This window comes from Aplysia californica, unplaced genomic scaffold (assembly GCF_000002075.1).
Source record: "Aplysia californica isolate F4 #8 unplaced genomic scaffold, AplCal3.0 scaffold01024, whole genome shotgun sequence".
Taxonomy (NCBI): Eukaryota; Metazoa; Mollusca; class Gastropoda; order Aplysiida; family Aplysiidae; genus Aplysia; species Aplysia californica.
Window position 1 is genome coordinate 54,882 of NW_004798294.1, and position 15,037 is coordinate 69,918.

Sequence of the window (15,037 nt, forward strand, 5' to 3'; positions counted from 1 at the left end):
TAGTAGTAGTAGTAGTAGTAGTAGTAGTAGTAGTAGCAGCAGCAACAGCAGCGGTATCAAACTTCACTGCCGGGGATTTCGCTCAACTGAACAGACCGAGAAATATATTGAACAAGAGACTCACACTATTAGCCAGGTATGTTCTTTCCTCTGCTGCCGATGATAATTTGTTTTTGTTGTAGTTCTTTTTTTTAATCCGGTATTTTCTCAACATTAACAGCTATTGTAATTTATGACGGTCTGGAAACCTTTTAGTCGTTTTTGTTTTATACATCTTCAGAGTTTTTTACTTCTATGTCAACGGCGTTGTGGCTAGGCGCATCTTCATCACACGCGGGAGACCCGGGCCGAGATCAAATCTCAAGTGGGGAGACCTTTATTTTTATGGAGTATCTTTGTCTTTGCATTGGCATGTTGTATCCCTTTCTGCCGGGGTTGGCCATAATAGGCAGGATCGATGCCCGTTTCCTAATTATCTCAATTGTGTTGATGAGAGCGCAAAACATCTGTATTAAAAGAAAGCAGATTTTCACACAGGGGCCGTTTTTCGACAGCGACTTTGTAAATTCTACTTCTTCCTATTTTATGTTGAAAGAAATGTTCTGTGTTTACTTTTCATACGTTTGAACGATCAGTTTTATTAATGATTTTGCCTAGAGCCCAACGGGGAAATTGACTCTGTATAATCGTCTATTTATTATAATTTGATTAAGTGTCTTAAGGAGTAGACACACTTCTTACATGTCTTTTGGAATTAGTATACGCGTAAAAACTCGAAAACAAAAATAAAATCAAACTGACAAAACTTAAGGCTAGATAGGAACTTGTGAGAAAAATGACGGTTTTTTTCCTAACGTGTTGCCTATGCCATCAAACATCACTTTGTATTTTATAAGCTATAGGGCCTACGATGAAAAGGAAGCTGCTCATTTTCTTCTTTTTCTATATAGCTTCCTCCCTGCACGACCGAAAACGTTTTGGATTTTGGAAATTTCCCGTTCTGTGTTCAAACGGAAGTTTTGTTTGTTCGTACCTTACAAAGCGAAATAAAATTAAAATGGCACATTATTGAAAACTGTACGGTGAATAGTACACGTATCTATCTTCAACCGGAGATGGACGTCCATCAAAAGGTCACCGGTGTCGAGGAAAAGTGCCCATTCACATGAACCTATGAGCGTTGAAAAGATATTGCTTGAAAAGACAAACCAGGATTGTCATAGACATTTATTTACGATCTCAAGACTCAATGTTAGTGGAATCAAAAGTCATTTTTAACAAAGCTATGATGTTTTTGTATTACCGGTACCTTTAAAATAATAAGTTTAACAACATGGGTTACTCTGAACTTTGGTGCACTGTAAGTCACCACATTTGACTCAATAGGTTATTATCTAACGAAGATAAAGAGGAAAAAAACCCCAACATTTCTTTTCAATATTCAGGCCAGAACAACTTGTCTGCAATTAATTAGAAGTGCTGACAAAGAATACAGGTAAAAGTTTTAAAGAACTAGGTGCAGTCTGTCAAACGTTATCCGAAAATAAAGATACTTTTGGGTTGGACGAACTATACTTCCAAAGCTAGATGCCCCTCCCCCCTTCCCCCATAATTCACCCTTTCCCCAGGGCACCTGTATTGTGTCCCAGGTATGAAATAAAAAAAAAAGTATTTCTAGTTTTATTTTGAGTGTTATGTCACTTACATTACAAATACTGTCATATAAATGTCGAGGATTAATAGAAGGATTGTACAAGAGAGTAGCCTAACAAACATCGAAGAAAGGAGGGCAGAAAAGGACGAACGTAATACTTCTGAACTCAACGTCTATTGTGAAGATTTAGCCCCAATCATGCGAGACACATCACAACATTACACAATTTGTACAATTATTGCGGATTAACATCGCAAAATCAATCCTATTAAATATAATTCCTGTGTTAGACGTTGTGATTACATAAACTTTTTTTTTCTTAATTGGTCAGAAACTCGGTTTACACGTTGAAAAATTTGCCAGTTTTAGAGCCAAAAGTTATCCTTTTTGCCTCTTGAAAATTGCATGTCATGGGGGATGAAAAGAAGAAAAAAGGAAAACAAAAATTAATGACTTCGTTGGTTGCTCTTTTTGGTTTAAAAAAAAAAGAGTTAAAGCCGTCTGGGAAAAGTGGGCGTGTTGTTACCTCAGTTGACAGAGGTGCGGAGAGCTCCTATTCGAACCCTCTATAGGGTGTTCTTAAATTTACCTGACCATGAAGGAATAGAGGTAGTACACTGACATTTGGGGTGAAAGCCAACGATCATCTTCCTAGAATTCTTGTAAATTTGGGAGATTTCAGATGACTGGTTATAACACCAGCGCACTGTAAGTGAATTGGGGTATGTTGTTCACCAGTTAACTCTGGGAGGCAACTACATAAAGAAAGACAAAGCTTAGTACCAAATTTCAGCTTTCTACCTTTATTCCTTCATGGTCAGGTAAAAATATTTTGGTATGCCCCTCGTACGTTAGATGCTAAGATCCCTCCGCCTAACTCTCTTACTCTCTTTGCAGTGTACAAAAGACTACTACTACTACTACTACTACTACTACTACTACTACTACTACTACTACTACCACTAATACTACTACTACTACTACTACTACTACTACTATTACTACTACTACAAGTACACGGTCTGAGCCAAAAACGTAAAGTAAGCGTTTTTGCAGTTGTCAAGGGAAACAATGGCGCCACTGAAATGTGTGCGGACCTACCACGGGAATAAGGTCGCCGCATGCGTTATTTCATTTAGTGATACAAATTGGTCATTACTTTTTTACAACGCTCAAAAAGATGTGCTGAGTATTCGTTCATGTTTTTAAAGACTTTTTTTTTTTCATTTCTCTCTCTCTCTCTCTCTCTCTCTCTCTCTCTCTCTCTCTCTCTCTCTCTCTCTCTCTCTCTCCCCTCTCTCTCTCTCTCTCTCTCTCTCTCTCTCTCTCTCTCTCTCTCTCTCTCTCTCTCTCTCTCTCTCTCTCTCTCTCTTGTACTTCATCTTCGCAGACCTCAGAAATCTCTTTGCTAGGGTGTGTAAGACTTACTTTTTAAAGCGATAAATCCCCAGCTGTAAACCACCCACTTCGATTTTTCTTATTAGTGTACGCAATTGTCTAGAATACAACTAACACTAAAGGTGTTTACAAAAATATTGATCTGTTAAGACAAATTGATACAAGTCATTGTGCAAAAGCTGGAGAGGCTTTGTTCGATAATTCTTTTAGTTTTAGTGTGAGTTTTACGGCACTTGCAACACAATAAGGTCATATAAGTGCGGAAGATTAGAAGTGTTACAAGAGAGTAACAAACACAAAAAATGACGGAGAGGAGACAAGGACGATATATATTTAAAAGGAAAGAAAGAGCAAGCCACACCAGAGCACCCACTAACCACCCACTCAATAGTTTATAGAATATTTGACAATATGTTGAGTCACGAACTTTTGACAGCCCTATATTGTATGTTAATGTTTATTTTAGCCCTATCCGTACGTCGTGTCTTACTATCGTATCCATAAGACGTGGGTAACTCAGTGCCACCACTTTGCAAAGAGGAAATTTACTCGTTAATCCTATCCGTACGCTTTGCATAGCAATCTGTCAAACGATTTTTTAAAAAGAAATACTGAAAGTTTCAAAGAGATTTTCGTACTAGAATTATTTTAAAATATGAAGAATACAACCCCGGGGGTACAAAATGACCACAGGGCGTACGAATTAAACATCAGATGGAGGCGCACAAAATGCCCACCCTCCCCAGAGGGAAGTGTCTTTTTACATGAACCTATCTTAATGAAAAGAACTGTTGCTTGAAAAGACAAATGAGGATTGCCATATTTCTAAAATGTAAAGACTAAACGTAAATGGAATCAAACGTTATTCACACACACACACACACACACACACACACACACACACACACACACACACACGCACACAAACACAAGACACACATACACACAAATAAAATAAGCTTTGTTGTTTTTCTTCTTTCGACGAGCTATACTACGACATGTGTATTGGAAAGGAAACTACTCAACCACATCCAGAACTCACCTAGTTCCAAGCAGCCAGTGATCATCAAAAGGAAAGTCCAGGTGCGCATGCTCTGGTAATATCCCTCCATACTGACGACTTAGAATAATGCAACTCCGATACGTCAAGGTTTGGTGTGATTAGTTCCCAGTTGTTCGCCACAGTACGGTTTTCACAAGCACATGTGTCGTTTTTGAGCCTCGAATTCTCAGACGAAGCTTATAGTTATAACTCTTAATTCCTAGATGGTTGTTCTTTTATGGCACTATTTTCTGACACAACAGCATCTTCATTAGCTCGATCTCACCGATTTTCTTTTTTTTTTTCCTTTCAATGTTTTCGAAAAATCAAATATTTCTTCTGTTCCCAAAGCGAAGTCTTTCAATTGCCGTGTGACTTTTTTCTGAGCTGACAGCGTTTACGTCGTTGATATAATATTATTATACAAGTCAACGTCTATGTAATAAGGCCAAAGATATGTCATCTCTTCAGTCTCGAGAGCTGTTGAAGTGAAAAAACCTTGCATTTACTTTTTTCCCGATTTATTTTCCTTATTTTCCCTTTCCGTATAGATACCAATGCTACATCTTCTCACCTGGTGACCTGACACGGAACGGTGTCATTACATCTGCATACCGATTCCCTTCTCTTTCTTCTGTGTAGTCGGGGACCTTTCGAGAAAACACCACCAGATCCTATAAGGATACCTGGATTGCTTGCTGTTGATGGCTGAAAATATCCTCCAGGATATACGGTACTTGTGTTCAATTTGATAAAATCTCAAAGTTTATTAGGCAAAGTCAAGGGCTCAAATAGATCTAAATTCTATGTTTTCAGGTCTAAGCATGGTCTAGTTCCTCTGTCCTGTCCATGATTTTTGTTTTTCATTGTCTTTAACACAATATATATTTAACGATGGCATAGCATTTGAGATTATGCAGGTTTTCGTATTTCTACTTTTGTGATATTATAGTACACATTCATTTTTCCAGCCTTTGTTTTGTTTACACCACTAAAGTTCTTTGGGTAAAATTAAAATAAGCACTCTCTCTGTAGAACTAACACAGTTTGCTTTTATCAACCGAAATGGAGCTCTCTAAAACTCTTCTCTTAGTTGATTAATTTTTTCTTCTTGATGGCGTGTCGTCAGAAACGTACGATAATGTCCAACGCATGTAGAGGCATAATTATTATTTCGTGCTGCTGTCTCGCCTCATCAGCAGAGTCCAACTTGGCTGAGACCAAAACGAGCAGTTTTGCGTTGTATTTGTGTAGTGATAGATTGAAAATGATGCTGGACATTTATCCCACAGAGCAAATATTCATCAAGGCAGGCTCGTCCGTTGACGTCATTACCTGAAAAAGAAAGAAAGTCTATAAGAAGACAGCCATAGAACAAAATTAAATCGATATGAGCCGAGAGCACTTAGAGGGAAGATGAATTCCCTCCTTAACCCCCCCCCCCCCCCACCCCCCCCCCCCCCCCCCCCCCCCCCAACCCCTTCCTCCATCCACCCTCTACCAACTACTTTTTTGTTTAAGTTTTTACATCGCAGGAGAAAACTGAATGATTATCATGTTGAAAACTTCTTACTTTCCTTCATTTTTATCCTATTGAACTTCAGATATTATTGAGGATTTAATTATGCTAGATTTCGATTCCAAAATACATCATGACAATTTGCAATGGAAGTGCCATGAATTTGTATCGTAAAAATATTAATATTTCTTCTCTCCCTTTCTCTGTCTCTGTCTCTCTCTTTCTCTCTCTCTCTTTCTCTCTGTCTGTCTGTCTCTCTCTCTCTCTCTCTCTCTCTCTCTCTCTCTCTCTCTCTCTCTCTCTCTCGCTTTCTGTCTCTCTCTCTCTTTCTCACTCTATCTCTCCTTTTAAATATTCCTCTCTATCTTTATGTTTGTCTCTCTCTCACCTTCTCTCCTTCTCTCTCTCTCTCTCTCTCTCTCTCTCTCTCTCTCTCTCTCTCTCTCTCTCTCTCTCTCTCTCTCTCTCTCTCCACACCGTTCTTCTCTAGTCTCTATTTTCATTTGGCTGCTTCCCCCTCCCTCTCCCTAAGGAAAATAGAAATGTGGATCAAATATAAACATTTCAATAGCAACCAAGAACTTACACATTAGACAGATAAAAAGCACACTCAAATACACACGTAAAAACGCATACCCACTAACACACACACACACACACACACACACACACACACACACACATACACACACACGCACACACACACACGCGCGCACGCACACACACTGTCTCTATCTCTTTCTCTCCCTGGGTGTCTCTCTCTGTCTCTCTCTACTTGAGAACATGTATGTATGTATGTAAGTATGTGTGTGAGCAGGAGTGTGTATGAGTGTAGGTGCGTGCGTCACGTGCGTGTGTGCGTGTGTGTGTGCGTGCGTGCATGCGTGCGTGCATACGTGTATGTGGGCGTGCATGTCCAATTTATGTTAAACATCCAATGTGCTGCACCAATGTATGTAATTGCCGAACCATATGTTAAAATATGTGGATGTATGGGCCAAAGGCCTTTCAAATCAATAAATCATTTTGAATCTTTGAATCTCTACTTGATATAATATTATATATATATATATATATATATATATATATATATATATATATATATATATATATATATATATATAGATAGATAGATAGATAGATAGATAGATAGATAGATAGATAGATAGATAGATAGATAGATAGATAGATAGAGATAGAGATAGAGATAGAGATAGAGATAGAGATAGATAGATAGATAGATAGATAGATAGATAGATAGATAGATAGATAGATAGATAGATCGATAGATAGATAGATAGATAGATAGATAAATAGATAGATAGATAGATAGATACGTGTGTGTGTGTGTGTGTGTGAGAGAGAGAGAGAGAGAGAGAGAGAGAGAGAGAGAGAGAGAGAGAGAGAGAGAGAGAGAGAGAGAGAGAGAGAGAGAGGGGCATCGTAGTGAAATCAGGCGCTCATCAAAATAATGAAGTCAAAGAAACAGTCATTGTTTAGCCTATGGGCAATTTTTTAAATTTTTCTTATTATGGCTGAACACCTTTTATGTCCATTAAAAATACATTTTTGTGCGGATTTTACTGAAAAACGTTGATTAGAAACCCAACAAATTGTAAATTTTCAGTTTTTAAGAACTCTCAGGCTATGGAAGTTATCAAACTATGGAGGCCATTTTCTAGCTAATTTTACCCCTGAAAACAGGCGACCCTGACCTCCACAAATCGCAAAAATTTGGACCTCTATTCAACATAGATGGATATTTTTTTTTCACCAAAAAGAAGGCATATGAACAGGCTTTAAGATGATACCAATAACCCTACTAGCCCAAAAATTGACAAGCGCCTGATTTGACCACGTTGTGACTATTAAAGCAAAGGGCAGAGCTGTGTCGTGGAAAGTGCAAAGGGAAATATATATAAGCATGACTTCGTTTGTAATGATCATAATATTTTTTTATCTGTTTCCTCAACCTGAAATGTAAAAAGACAAACACACTATGCAGTAACATGTAAATTTACGTTTCTCTATTGTGTACGATGGTCCCAACAGTGCTACATTACTTTTAATCTGCTGAACCAAAATCGAGCGTTGAGTTCATAAATTTACAAGCTAACAAAGCCTTATTATAGTGATCAGTACACTGAGTCAAGTAGGTGCGGTGGCGGAGCGGTTAGTGCGCTCGTCTCCGAAGCGGAAAATCCGGGTTCGAGCCTAGGTTCAGACACGGATTTTTCGCCACCTCCTGCCCACCCAGAAGTAATGGGTACCTGACTTCGATTTGGGAAGTAGAGGCAGCGTGGAAAAGGAACTGGCCACCCTACCACAATATGCCAAAGGCTCAGGAAGTTGTCTCACTAACAAGGCAATCCCAGATGTCCGGATCGAATGCGGGAACAACTTTACTTTACAATGAGTCATTAGTGATATTTTGACCACTCACTCCTTGTTACCAATGGGTTTACGAGCCTCCGTGGTGAAGCTGCTAGTTTTTTTGTTTTGTTTTTTGTATAGTGTTTTACGGCGCTCGCAACTGCGTAAGGTCATATGAGCGCACGGGACACACCTAATATTTTCAGTTGGTAGGAAATTTTGAATTTTGCCCGGGTGGCGGGCGAAGCCTACTCTTATCGATTTTAGACCACCAAAGGATCTTTGACGTGTGCAACTTGCACACGGGCCCTCCGAGATTTCTCGCCCTTGTCCGAGAAGGCTAGGTGTAGATCTTTCCTACCAGAAGATCAGGGGTGTGGCAGAAAGACAGCAGTAAGAAGAAGCGAAGGAGTAACAGTAGAAAGGCTGCAGAAAGAATCAGGAGCCCAGGGGAAGGGGCAAAGGAGGTGAGGGGGAGGGGGCAGAAAGAGGAGACGAAAGCAGACTGCAGAACATTGCTAGAGAGCAGGAAATGAGGTGAAAGGAGACAAATTTAGAGAAGAAAATTTTTCGGTCGCTACCCGGATTCGAACCCGGGACCTTTTGAATGAGAGGCCAACACCTTAACCTCTAGGCCACGAGAGCCCCCATAGAGCATCTCTAAAAAGCTGCTAGTTGTTGCGCTGTCACATGCATGAGACGTAAGTGCGATTTTTGAGTTGGAAGCCTTTTCATCGACTATATCTGTATTTCTGCTGGGATATGGTAATTAAATTTTTGTCTAGGAAAATGTTCAGTTGGTAGTGTCACAAAGCTGCAGGTTAAAAGAGATCGTGAAATTAAGAAATACTCAAAATGAAAAGCAAAAAAATAAACATCTGAACTCAAAGTTAAAAGAATAAGCGTTGTAACCTTTAAAAAAAGACACAACGCACGGTAGGAACGAAGTACATGTATTCATATTGAAAACAAAATACCAAATTTTAAAGCAAAGCAAAAACAGTTGAGAATGTTAGAAAAAAGAGCATTTACTATTGGAGCCCAGTATTACAAGAAGTGACACGGTGGTCTTCGAAACAACAGACAGACAGACAGACAGACAGACAGACAAACAGACAGACAGACAGACAGACAGACAGACAGACAGACAGACAGACAGACAGACAGACAGACAGACAAAGGAGCTATTTGGTATGAAGAGAGGGGGAAACCACAATTTACTGTGAAGCCCCCCCCCCCCCCAAACCACCACCCGTACAGGCTACACGGGCCTGCAGCTGGCTATCAAGAACGTTATCTCTCTGTAGCAGGCCAGCAGGAATATTCGCCAGTCTGATATTATTATAATATTATTATTAATCCAACTGACAATCACATCAAAGAGGGACTGCCCAACACAGGAAGTTTGCGCCCGTTCTTTCTGTTGTTATCGATTCTGCTTTCGCGTATAAAGAAGATACTGAGTAGTAATATAATTTTTGGTGTGTATTAGACCACTTCAGTTTCCCAAACAATTATCCAGAGTGTTTCGTTTTTGTATTTTTAAAGGGTTTTCTTTAGACAGTAAGGAGGGTGGATAGACAGACAGGCAGACAGACAGACAGACAGACAAACAGACAGTAAGGACGGGGGTAGGGACGGTAAATACGTTTTTTAAAAAGATATCTTGTGTCATTGCAATGTATTCTTTTTTAAAATCATATAAAACAGTCTTGGTCTTGGTTACCCCCTGCCCCCATGCCCCATGCTCCCCATAGGAAGACGGAAATTGGATTTTGAGAAAGATTAAATATAAAAATAAGATTAAAGCTGAAGTATAAATGATTAGTATTTGAGAAAAGTGATGGATGAAGCTTGCACTGGCAACTTTTTATATGCTACTGAAAAAACAAACTCAGCTTGAGGGAGTTCACTCTCCCAGTATAAACAAAAGTAGTGGCTCTTTAACATGAAAAGGTAACATCTTGTAGACAATTGTCGCTACAAAACTTGAAAAAGTCCATTGTTCATGTGTAAATGTTATGCTCTGTCAGTCTCAAGTTCACGATATCTATTTGCTGAGACAATGTGCTCTTGGTAGGAAGAATCTAATTTTGATGTTGCTTTTCTGTTGTAGATCTACTACTTTTAAGCTTGGATGTGCCAAAGATAAAGCTTGGAAAATTATAATGTAAGCTTTCGCCAAATTTCGTCGTTCTGATACCATCTTCCTGGAATGCCAACAGAGACGGAGGATATTTGGCTATATCAGAGAAGCAGATGGAGGATAAACATAGTCCATAAAATGTCCCAGTTGGGAATCACGAGGGTCGGGACATTCAGTCCAAACTAGGAAAGCAAACCAGTCTTGTACTTCATTAGGACTGAGCTTGGTCCACAGGATACTGGCATGATTGTGTGCTTACTTCTGGAAAGATGAGCCGACAAGCTGACAACATTGTGCTTTTCAAATCTACACGGATATAATGTAGCTGTGATTTAAACCTGGTGTCGCGGGCAAGTTCTTTGAGGAGAGCTTACAGCCTCAGGCATGTTTCTTCTTTCTTGTCTGGTAGCAAAAAGAACCCAGACGTATAGTAAAGCCCATTACGTGTTTATGGAACGTGTGTAGTTGGTAGATGTATTCTGGGCTCAAGGAACAGGTGCCTTCCGCCAGGAGGTGGGAAGGGGAAGGGGGATTATGCAAGGAATTCCTATTTTATTTTCAGACGTCGAGATCACAACACTTTGAGCATCGTCTTCGACTTTAAAAATGAAGGAAGTCAATTATTCTTTGGGCGCTCTTAATGATTTCTGACAAGTGCCTTTTGGCGTATCTTTTGTCTATTATGGCGCACTTGCCGGCTGAGATTCTCTACATCTTTCCTTGTTAATGTAGATGTTTTTGACGCCTCATTGCAAACCAATTTTGAAGCACTTTCAGACGGTTCGTCGATAGCCTTGCACTTCAATGAGTTTCTAACCTTGGTCATCTCCACATCGTGTAGAGTAGATTGTTCGTGATTGTGGATGTTCCTTGTCTTTAATACTTTTCTTGCAGTCAGCGTCGGCAATTCTGTAATTAAAATTGTTATGACTGAGACCTTGCCGTCCTTTTCCGGTGGTGAAAATCTCCATTATGTCTGTTGTCTGGTGGGTGGGCAGGCTAAGTATTGTCAGTGGAGACGGTTAAAAAAGAAAACAATTTATCTGAAAATAGCGGTATTCCGAAAAAGAGCAGAATTACAGACGTTTCCTCTTTTGTCTTTCAGGGAAAAACTACCAATTAGCCGAATGGTCCTGTTCCTAAACCATAGAGAGTATTTCAAAGGCAATGTTGTCTGATTTATCGTCGTGTTGCAAATGTTACGCGCTCTAGGATAGCGAAACAGAAGAAAGAGACACGAGAACGCACGTGTGTCCATTGCAAGCCAGAGCGAGGCATCGCCTCTGTCTACCTTCGTTTATCGCGCACACTGTATATAGGGACAACTGGATAGAGTGAATGCATGTACGCGACCTTTGGTGGGTCATGTCTTTGAGAATCAGGCTGGTTCACATACACATGAGCGCATGCATGCCACATGATGTGTTTATGAAGTCGATAGCATTTGACTTATTCGATACCACCATTATCGATTAAATCAATACAATTTGGGGCAAATTTCCGAACTCGATGTGTGGGCAAGTTACTCTGTGGGTTGGGGCGGACATTTTTGTCAGTTTGTATTGGTGATGTTGATGATGATGGCATCAAATAAGTCCACTAGGTGTGATAAAAATTGATTTTTGTTTACATGGACGTAGGAGTATTTTATATTAAACTATTTCCCCTTACAATCTCAACAAAGTGCTACCTGAATGACGAATTCATACAAAGGCCTCCTAGATATTTTCTTTAAGCATATTTATTTTGGGACATCCAAACTTAGATCTATACGAAAGCACAAACAAAAGTGAAGACAAGCATAATCAGAATCTGAGTGAGATCCTGTTACCAAAAGCGCAATGTCTCTGTTATAAAGTAAAAGACATAGCGAACGTGAGGGACTGAGACAAAAGGTTATTCGTTTATACCAGAAAAATGGACTCTCTCAAGTTTTGTTACAATACAAAGTTTACAAAATGTTACCTTTTCAGGTTTAAGCCAGCACTTTTATCAAAATATCCAGTTTTATTCTCCTCAAAATCCGACTTCCACGTCCCAAGTTGGGGGGGGGGGGGGGGGGGAGGCGGAAGCAACAAATATCTTGATTGTTTTACAGAATTAAAAGAAAAATCAGCTCTAATGGCACCAGGAACAACTAATGAAATTAAAAAGAAAACAAAACAAATTTTTGAAAGTTGAAGAACGGAAGAGTTCTAACTCGAATTCACACCAAAAGTTAAGTTGGTAGATTTTAAAAAGTACTGGAAGTTGTGAAGTATCTCAAAAACCGTTAACGCTGTGCACCTGGAATTTCCAGAGTCCCTTGTAATATTCTTATCGACTTTGTATGTAAGATATCAGCCCCCACAATCACCTCCGAAAAGCACAGACAGAACCAAAAATTCGTCCAATAAGCCTATCTTAGGGAACGTGAAATAACCAGAAGTCACAGGATTATAGGCAGAATGAATCAAAACTTGTATTATTTGCTCTTGTGAGCACAGAGTTGTGGCTCTTGATTTGTGAGGGAGCTGCATTGTCTCGGAGGAGAATTGTGAAATAGTCTGATCTTTGGACTCTGCTCATCGTCAGCATTTATCATGAATTAGTTTTGGCGATTCAATAAGTATATTTGTTCTTTGAAAATGTAATTATGGTTTCTTTTGTGAAATTCGTCTTATTTCCCCCCAGACCACAATAAACCCTTTTTTATTTGTGATGTCATAACAAAATAACCAAGCATGACGTCACATGAGACTGCTACGGTTCTTTGAAAGACGACGTGTTGTACGAGTATTGTATTGCTTTCATGATTTAAGTCAATTTCTTAGCCGTTAGATGGAAACATCCATTCCTTTCAGATGCACCCTCGTTTTTACCCGTTACCCGCCTAATACGTTAAACAGGAATCGATACCAACAAAAAATAACAGGTCAAATATTCTTAGCATTGGGCAGTCATCCGTTGATGTTTTTTGGGGGTTTTTTTATATTATGGACATTCAGCGCACAATTCTTCTCCCCACAGAGTTAGGTCTCGGGATTAAAGTGGCGTAAATTTTTGTGCAAACACCTCCCCCCACCCCTTCTCCATAAGATCTATGTGTGTGAAGCTGGAAATTTCCCGGGATAGCAGGTGCTTCCAAAGTATTGATTACAATAGTTTCCAACTTCAAAGCAGCCACTGGTCACAGACGAGTGTTTCTTAGTCATGGTGACAAAACCTTCTTTCATTTAAGCACATCAATTCATACCATTTCTACAGCGCTTCTTTAATAAGAATACCAAACAAAATCCTTCCTTTTATCAGTTGAAAGACCATTATACCTATCAAAGCATAGACTGGATCCAATATACGACAAAATGCAAGAGACCAGCTTGTGACAGTTAACAATAGCAGGTTACTATACGTCAACCTCTGAGCCAGAGATGACATCTCCAGGTATTCCAGGTATACCGTTTCAGCAAAACAAACAAAACAAAACATTTTTATGTGGAACTTTCTCATCTCTGAAGATTAATTTATTCAGTTACAGAAATAAGCGGAAAAAACATCTCCAAACTGTACAAAACATGGTAATGCACCCCCCCCCCAACTTCCCACCCTTGCAACAAATCCAACCCCTGAAGAAAAAAAATGTTTTTAAAAAACCCAAACAACTAAGGACAAAAATCAAAAACAATGAACTGACCTAGTAAAAAGGATTCTCCATTCGTACAACATGTTAACACTGAATTCACCAACCTTGCCCGGATCTAAAAATCTAAGACAAATCCATAGCAAGCAATCCTGAACAGAAGTAAAAGGGGCGTAACATAAAACAAAGAGGTCCCCGAGAGGAGATTCTTTTACCCTTGAACTACTTCAGAAAGCACAAGTCGGTCAGCAGAAAAGATAGAGAGGCCTGACTCGTGAGCTCTCACGTCTAGACAAAGAAGAAAAAAACAAGATCCAATCAAAACAGTGCTGTTATAATCTATCGTTGCAGCTCTTCTACAAAACAAAACAAAACAAAACAAAAAGACACTGTACCCACACATACAATTTACTCGAAGAACTAAATCCAAAGACTATAATCTTATTTAGAAGAATGGTACACATAAGATACCGTACTATTTTAACGTTTTTTTTTCTCTCTTCAAAACAGTGTTTAATTGTAAGCAGAGTCAAAGCTCACCTGAAAATCCCAGGTTGTGGCATCTTTGTGGCATCTAGCCAGTCCGATGATCTCTGATAGCCTGTCCGCCACGAGCAGCTGCTGTCGAGGCCTTCATGCGGAATTATCCGCGCAGGTTCCAGCACCACAGTCACTAGTCAGTTCCTTCGACTATCAGAAGGAAAATTCGAATACAATGACTATTCGACTAGTACTCTATCTTTTCGAATGTTTCGTGAGTTAGAAAAGATTTGCTATTTTAGTGTGATAACGGCTTTTATTCACATATTAGTATTAGGGTTGAACCTTTTTTTTTTGAGAGCATCCGACTAAAGAAATGGGTGTGAAACATGATATTGATGGTTGATAACTGTTTGTAATTGGTGGTATTTAAAAAAGAAGAAGAAGAAATAAGGCTTTTGCTAAGAAAAAAAAATGAGTGTCGACTTTGTGATAAAGCAGGATGCAACAACTGATGGAAAACGGAAAGCAGATTTTGAGAGATCAAGCTTAGTATCTCTAAATTCAAGAACTTTTATTAAACTAGCTGCTCGTCTTTGAGCCTTCTATTGTGACTCTTCAACAACAAGAGAGAGAGAGAGAGAAAGAGAGAGAGAGAGAGAGAGAGAGAGAGAGAGAGAGAGAGACAGAGGCAGACAGACAGACAGACAGACAGACAGACAGACAGACAGACAGACAGAGAGCAAGGGAGAGAGAAAGAGAGAAAGAGAGAGAAAAAGAGAGAGAGAAAGAAAGAGAGAGAGAAA